This window comes from Parasteatoda tepidariorum, chromosome 10, assembly GCF_982258835.1.
Source record: "Parasteatoda tepidariorum strain Cologne lab strain chromosome 10, Ptep-v5.0, whole genome shotgun sequence".
NCBI lineage: Eukaryota > Metazoa > Arthropoda > Arachnida > Araneae > Theridiidae > Parasteatoda > Parasteatoda tepidariorum.
In genome coordinates this window covers 14,892,067-14,898,066 of record NC_141764.1, presented here as the reverse complement: position 1 = coordinate 14,898,066, position 6,000 = coordinate 14,892,067, and the positions used below count along the sequence as shown (strand labels likewise).

The window sequence follows — 6,000 nt, the reverse complement described above, 5'->3', positions numbered from 1 at the left end:
GGCGTGGGCCCCACGTTGGGAAACACTAGATTAGAGTTTGCAAATGTTAACTGTATTGCATTTTTGTGTTTTACACGGTTTCAAATTTCTTGAACAAATATTTTAGGTAAAATACTAATTTCAGAAAATAAGAAAATTAATTTCATGACTATTCCTGTTCCCTAGCATAAAACAGCATGTAATAAATAAGCTTTTTCATCCAAAATATATATATTTTAGAATTATTACTCATTCGCTACTTCTCAATTCTACATTTTATAGCTTATTAATTCAATAAATATATAAATCTACAATCTGTATGGATAATGCAGGAAAAAATCGGATTCCAGATATTATTTAATACTTAAAGAATTTTATATTTAAAAATCTTTTTTAGGTTTACAAAATCTACATTCTTAAGGGGAAAAATATTGAATTTTTCTCAATTCTTTATTTAATAGTTTATTCATTCTATGAATATTTAAATTCACAATCTGTATGGATAGTGTAAAAAATGAAATATAAAAACATTCCAAATATTATTTAATATTTTAATTATTAATTTTATTTTAATTAATTTATTTTTAAAAAACTTTTTAATTTACGCAAATTTGAGTCAATAAAATCTATAAGCTTAAGGGAGAAAAATTGACCGTTTCTCAATTCTGCATTTCATAGTTTATTAATTCCATAAATATATGCATTCATAATCTGTATGGATAATATAAAAACAAATAAAAAATTTCCAAATTTTATGTAATAAAATTTACTTTCAAAAATCTTTTTAACTTATCAACAATTTGAATCTAGAAAATCAAAAGGGTTAAGAAAAAAGTGTTGGCTATTTCTTAATTCTATAGTTAATAATTTGTTGATTCAATAAATATATACATTCACACTCTGTATAGATATTGTAAGAAACGAAACATAAAATTATTCAAATATTTTTTTATTTATTTAATTGTTAAAAATCTTTTTTAACTTCTACATATTTAAATTTACAAAATCTTTGAGGAAAATTTTTTTTTTGGACATTTCTTAATTCTATTTATAATAATTTACTAATTCTATAAACATATACATTCACAATCTATATGCATAATATAAAAACAAAACATAAAAATATTTCAAGTATTTTTAACATGTTTAATTTTCGAAAATCTTTCTAACTTCTACAAATGATCAAACTAATTCAATAGCTGATGGAAAATTTCTAAAAGCATCGCATTCTTTAGCATGCAACCACCTTAGGGGTTACGAACTAGGGAAGAAATCAAATAAAAGTTTTTTTCTTATTCAAAAAAGAAACTATCTTTACAGCAGAAAGCTTTTATGTCTTCTACTTCCCATGAGAGGGCGCTCTTCTCTGTATCACTGTCACCATAGCAACCATTCCATGTTCATGAAAATGACGTCAACACTTCTACAAGCAATCTCCGCCTTCACGCCCCGAAAAATTCGAGATCTAAACAAAAAAGAAAAAAGAAAGTCTTTTACAGAAAAATACCTCGTAAATATGTTTCCCTTTTTATTTTCAAGAATTCAAGATATAGACATTTTGAGTTAAAAGAAAAAGTCGGATAGTAGTTTTCTTTTTTTTCCACCACAAGTTGTGAAAAAACATAGTTAAAAGAATCATTATTGTTCAGAATTTCTTAAGATGCTAAAGAAAGACTTGAAAAAAAAATTTTTTTTCATTACCTCAGAAGCCTTTTTCCAGCTGATCAAGCTCAACTGTCAAAAGATTGTAGACAGGGTGGGAAAATTCTAAATTAGTTTTTAGTCCTTTTTTTTTTAATTTATTCGAATTAACTGATGGTGAACACTTATTCTATTTAGCAGTATCTTCTATTACATGTAAAATACAAGGGCGCCATCTAATCGCCATTTAAGATTTAAAGTGTAAGATGGTTTAGATTAACTATTCGCTTTCTTAAAAACAAATTAAACAAATACAATTTCTGCATTCACTTTTTGATTTAATTAAATCTAGGATTTTCCAATTTTTAGATTTCCGAAAATTGTATTTATTTTTGTATAATCCACATTTAAAAACTTCTTCTTACCATTATTCAAATCCGTAAAACTTACATTTTAAAAGTCTAAAAACGGGCAAATATATAGTTTTAAATTACTTAATGAAAACCACGAATTTCATAATATTATTATACAACATTTTTGAGAAAAAAAAAAAGAAGAAAAACTATTTCTAACTCTTAATCTAATAAAGCTTCATTTTCAATATTTTCAGAAAGGTATAGTGTTCAGTTGAATCACACTCTATCAAAAACTTGTAAAGCATCAAGAAAACGGAAATTATAAATTTAACCTAAAATCCAAAATTGAGAAGGAAATTTTTGAAAATTGTTATAAATATCAAATACAAGTTATCTTGACAAAGAAATTACAATAGATTAATTACGGTATACCAGCCACAGTTGTACTATTAAAATGTAGCCAAGTAGTTAACATGTTGCTAATATAACCTTTTTCTTTATGTATTATTTTGTAAGCTTTCTTATTTCATTTTATCTTCGTTTAAAACATGTACTTTTGAACCTTTTACAAAATTCATAATTTAATTTTAAAAAAAAAGCGAATAATATAACATTGAATAATATAGCGTGGGATATTGATGTTTAATAAAGTTATGACAGATGGATATTTTACTTTAAAGTATTATCCCGCGCGCACACGTCAAAGTTTTCGGTAACGCAATTACAACAGAGCACTCTCGATTTTCAACAATGCTTGCGTAGAACCCACGTACGAGCAGACGCGAAAGTGCAAAATTTAGAGATTTTCAACTTCTACGCAGCATTCTATACGCGTAAAATCTATACAGCGCAGATACTACAAAACAATCTTAGTCCTCTATTTAGCTTGCGCATGACTTACGTAAGTAAGCACGGAAGATGCTACGTGAAATAAATTTCTCTATCCCTTTTAATAGTCTCCGCTACATTATAGAGAATACAATCATATATAATCTCATGAAATCAAAACGACAATCAAATGAACAATTTTTGAGGTACCAATGAGAAGCTATTATTGATATTGTAAAGCACGAAAGGAATTTAAAAGTTCGCGGATGCTGAATCTTAGCACAAATTTATATTTTGTTATAGAAACTACTTCAGAACATCTAATTTTATTATCTTTTTTGCAACATTATTTTACATGCAATAAGATGTCTAAAAACGCGTATAAATAAGGGCATTTCTTAAATTTCAATAAACAGATTCACCTCTTTATATAAATTAAGAGTTTTATAATAAAAAAAAAGGGGGGAGGGAAACGACCGAATATTTCCATATTCGATCGTCTGCAGAGAAACATATGACAAAGAATGAAACGATACGTAGACGATTCAATTAAATTTTTAGACATCAGCTAAAAAGCTGTATAGTATCACCTGATAAGTATCACCTGATAAGTATAGTATCACCTGATTACATAGAATCCAGTCCCGTAGCCAGGGGGGGGGGGGCGACGGGACAAATCCCCCCTCCCCAAATTCTGGGATTCAAACTTTTTAGTCTTTCTTTGAGCCTCTCAGTAAAAAGAAAAACAAAAACTGTCGAATCAAACCTTTTATTAACTAACTTTATTAAACATATTTCGGGATATTCTGGCTTGTCCGAAAAAAGTAATCTAAAAATTTTCTTCAAATCCCTGTCGCATGTCTTTGTAAACTTTGTTCACAAATTGATTATAATTATTATGTAATATTAATTGAAAAATAAGTATTATGTAATATTTTTTAATTAGTAGTTTAACTTTTGAAAACAACAGAATAAACAATATTTGTTACAATGTTTTTCCCCTACTTTGCATGTCTGAAACTCTCCTTGCTTTTTACCATATCCCCCCCCCCCCGAAAAAATATCCTGGCTACGGCCTTTATAGAATCTTACAGTGCGTCAAATAATTTGGTCAGGGGCTGTAGACAATGGTCTTTCCTCCAAGGATTAACAATGATTTCTCATCCAGATATCAATGATTTCGTGATTTCTTATCCTGATATTAGCAATGATTTCTCATCAAGCATAGACAATTATCGTTTACCCGGGAATTAACAATCTCTCACACAGTCAAAAGCAATGATCTGTCATTCAGCTATTGACAATGATCTTTCATCGAAATATTGACTATGTACCAGCTTTGTAGTGTAACCGGCATAAGAATTATACACTGTAAAAACAGTGCGCTATTTGAAGTTATTGCCGAATCGAGCACACATACTCACCTTAACGTATTTACACCAAGCTCAGGTGAATATACTCCATTTATGAATTAGTTTCGTCAGCAATGGTGCAAATATAGAAAGAGTCAGGTGACTGATGTTTTTAGCTAACACTCAAGTAACACGAAAACAGCTAAGAAAAGCCCGTTTTAAAACAAAAGATCGTCGGCTTGATTTTAAAACCAGAAACCTCAGTTTAAAAATAAAATCCATCGTTGAGACTGATTTCGAAAAATTGCCAACAAAATATTTAAATTCAGATTAATAACAAAATACCAAAAAAGCAGATAATTAAGCCTTAAGTTCTAGTAATAAATGTCTTCGCATTCTTCACGCTTTGACCTCACTCTCTAGATTCATTCTTTATTCTCTAACAAGTGCCTAGTTAATTTGGAGTTTCCGCACGGAAAACAAAAAAAACCGTATAAAGCAGCACAGATTAGGAAAACAGAAATCCTCGTCGACGTTCTAATTTATTACGCATTTTCCCTCTCAGCTTGATTAAATTTTTCCATCTGCAAAGATTCAACGCTGTCGATGGAAATAAAATGGTAATACCGGGGTAACAACAAAAGCTTTGCCCGGGCATAAACTAAAATGAAGGTGGAAAAAAAAAAGTAAAAAAGAACCAGCTAGTATTAGCCGCTAAATAATTTGGCATTTTAGAACGTCCACAACTACTGTAATCAATGGACAGACATTTAAAATCCCAAGAAATTCAACATTTTCTTCGGTAAATTAATAAAAGAAGGTTCTGGCCTTTGACTATTAATCACAGTAATCGGGGGGCAGGAGTGTTTGGGGGGGAAGCTTCTTTCCAGTTTTGTGCCCAGAGTCGATCGAAAGAGCTTCTGTTATTTTTTTCATTAATTTCGTACCAACAGTTTTCGTTCTTGAAGACTCCTTTTCATTAAAGAAACTCATTAATTTGCATTTCTTGAAGCAAAAACGTTCTCTCGGTTCGAACGGAAAAGTGAAAATCAATTTTTGGAGAAAAGATGGTGTGGGTTGATTTTTTTCTTTTTTTTTCTTCTTCTTAATATTTTTTTTTCCTTTTCTTTTTCCGTCTTTTAGGTTTTCAGACTTGGAGAAGTTTTCCTGGAATAATAAAGAATAAGAAGAACTTTTGCAAGCACTTAAGAATCTTTTGAAGTATGAGCGAGTGGTCTTAAGTGACCGTGCTGATTCAGACATGAAAAGAAAAAATTATTTTTTTTTCCTTCCTGAAATTTGTTTTGAAAAAGAAATCAATTTTATTAAATAAAATGAATATAGAAAATATTTAAAGTTCATAGAAAAATAGTTAAATACTTTGTATCCGACTTGTTTTCAATTCTTTAAAATAAATCAGTTTCCTTAAAAATATTTAATTTGAAATATTTTATTTTTAACTTGAGGGTCAAAATTATTAAAGTCAAACAAAATATCTTATTATTATGGTAGCTAATGAAAAATAATTTATTTTTTATTTATAAGCTTAATTCTCTGCAAGTTTGAGATTCATTATAAACTAATTGTCTTATCTCCCAGAAAGAAAAATATTTTCATTTAAAAAATGCTTAATTCATATGTCTCACAGATTTTGTGGTCTAATTTTATAAGGTTATGCCTGCATATTATTCCTACAAGGTACCCGAAACTAAACTATCGATTTTTAAATAAAATATTCTCTCGGCAAATTGCATAAAATGGTTCAATTCATTTTATTGCGAATTTAATAAGGTTTTCGACCAAACACCATTACTGGGAAAGTTCCGTTTTTTTTCGAGTATAGT

The 6,000-nt window shown here is 29.0% G+C and overlaps 1 long non-coding RNA gene across 7 annotated transcripts in view; it reads right to left on the bottom strand.

Moving 5' to 3' along the window:
* Window positions 1-912: 912 nt before the first annotated feature.
* Window positions 913-6,000, bottom strand: part of LOC107455688 (uncharacterized) — a 105,242-nt gene continuing 100,154 nt past the window's right edge. For all 7 annotated transcript variants that reach the window (XR_015429926.1, XR_015429925.1, XR_015429927.1 and 4 more), the window contains one exon: window positions 913-1,444. This is a non-coding gene — a long non-coding RNA (uncharacterized LOC107455688). The remainder of the gene's footprint in view (window positions 1,445-6,000) is intronic.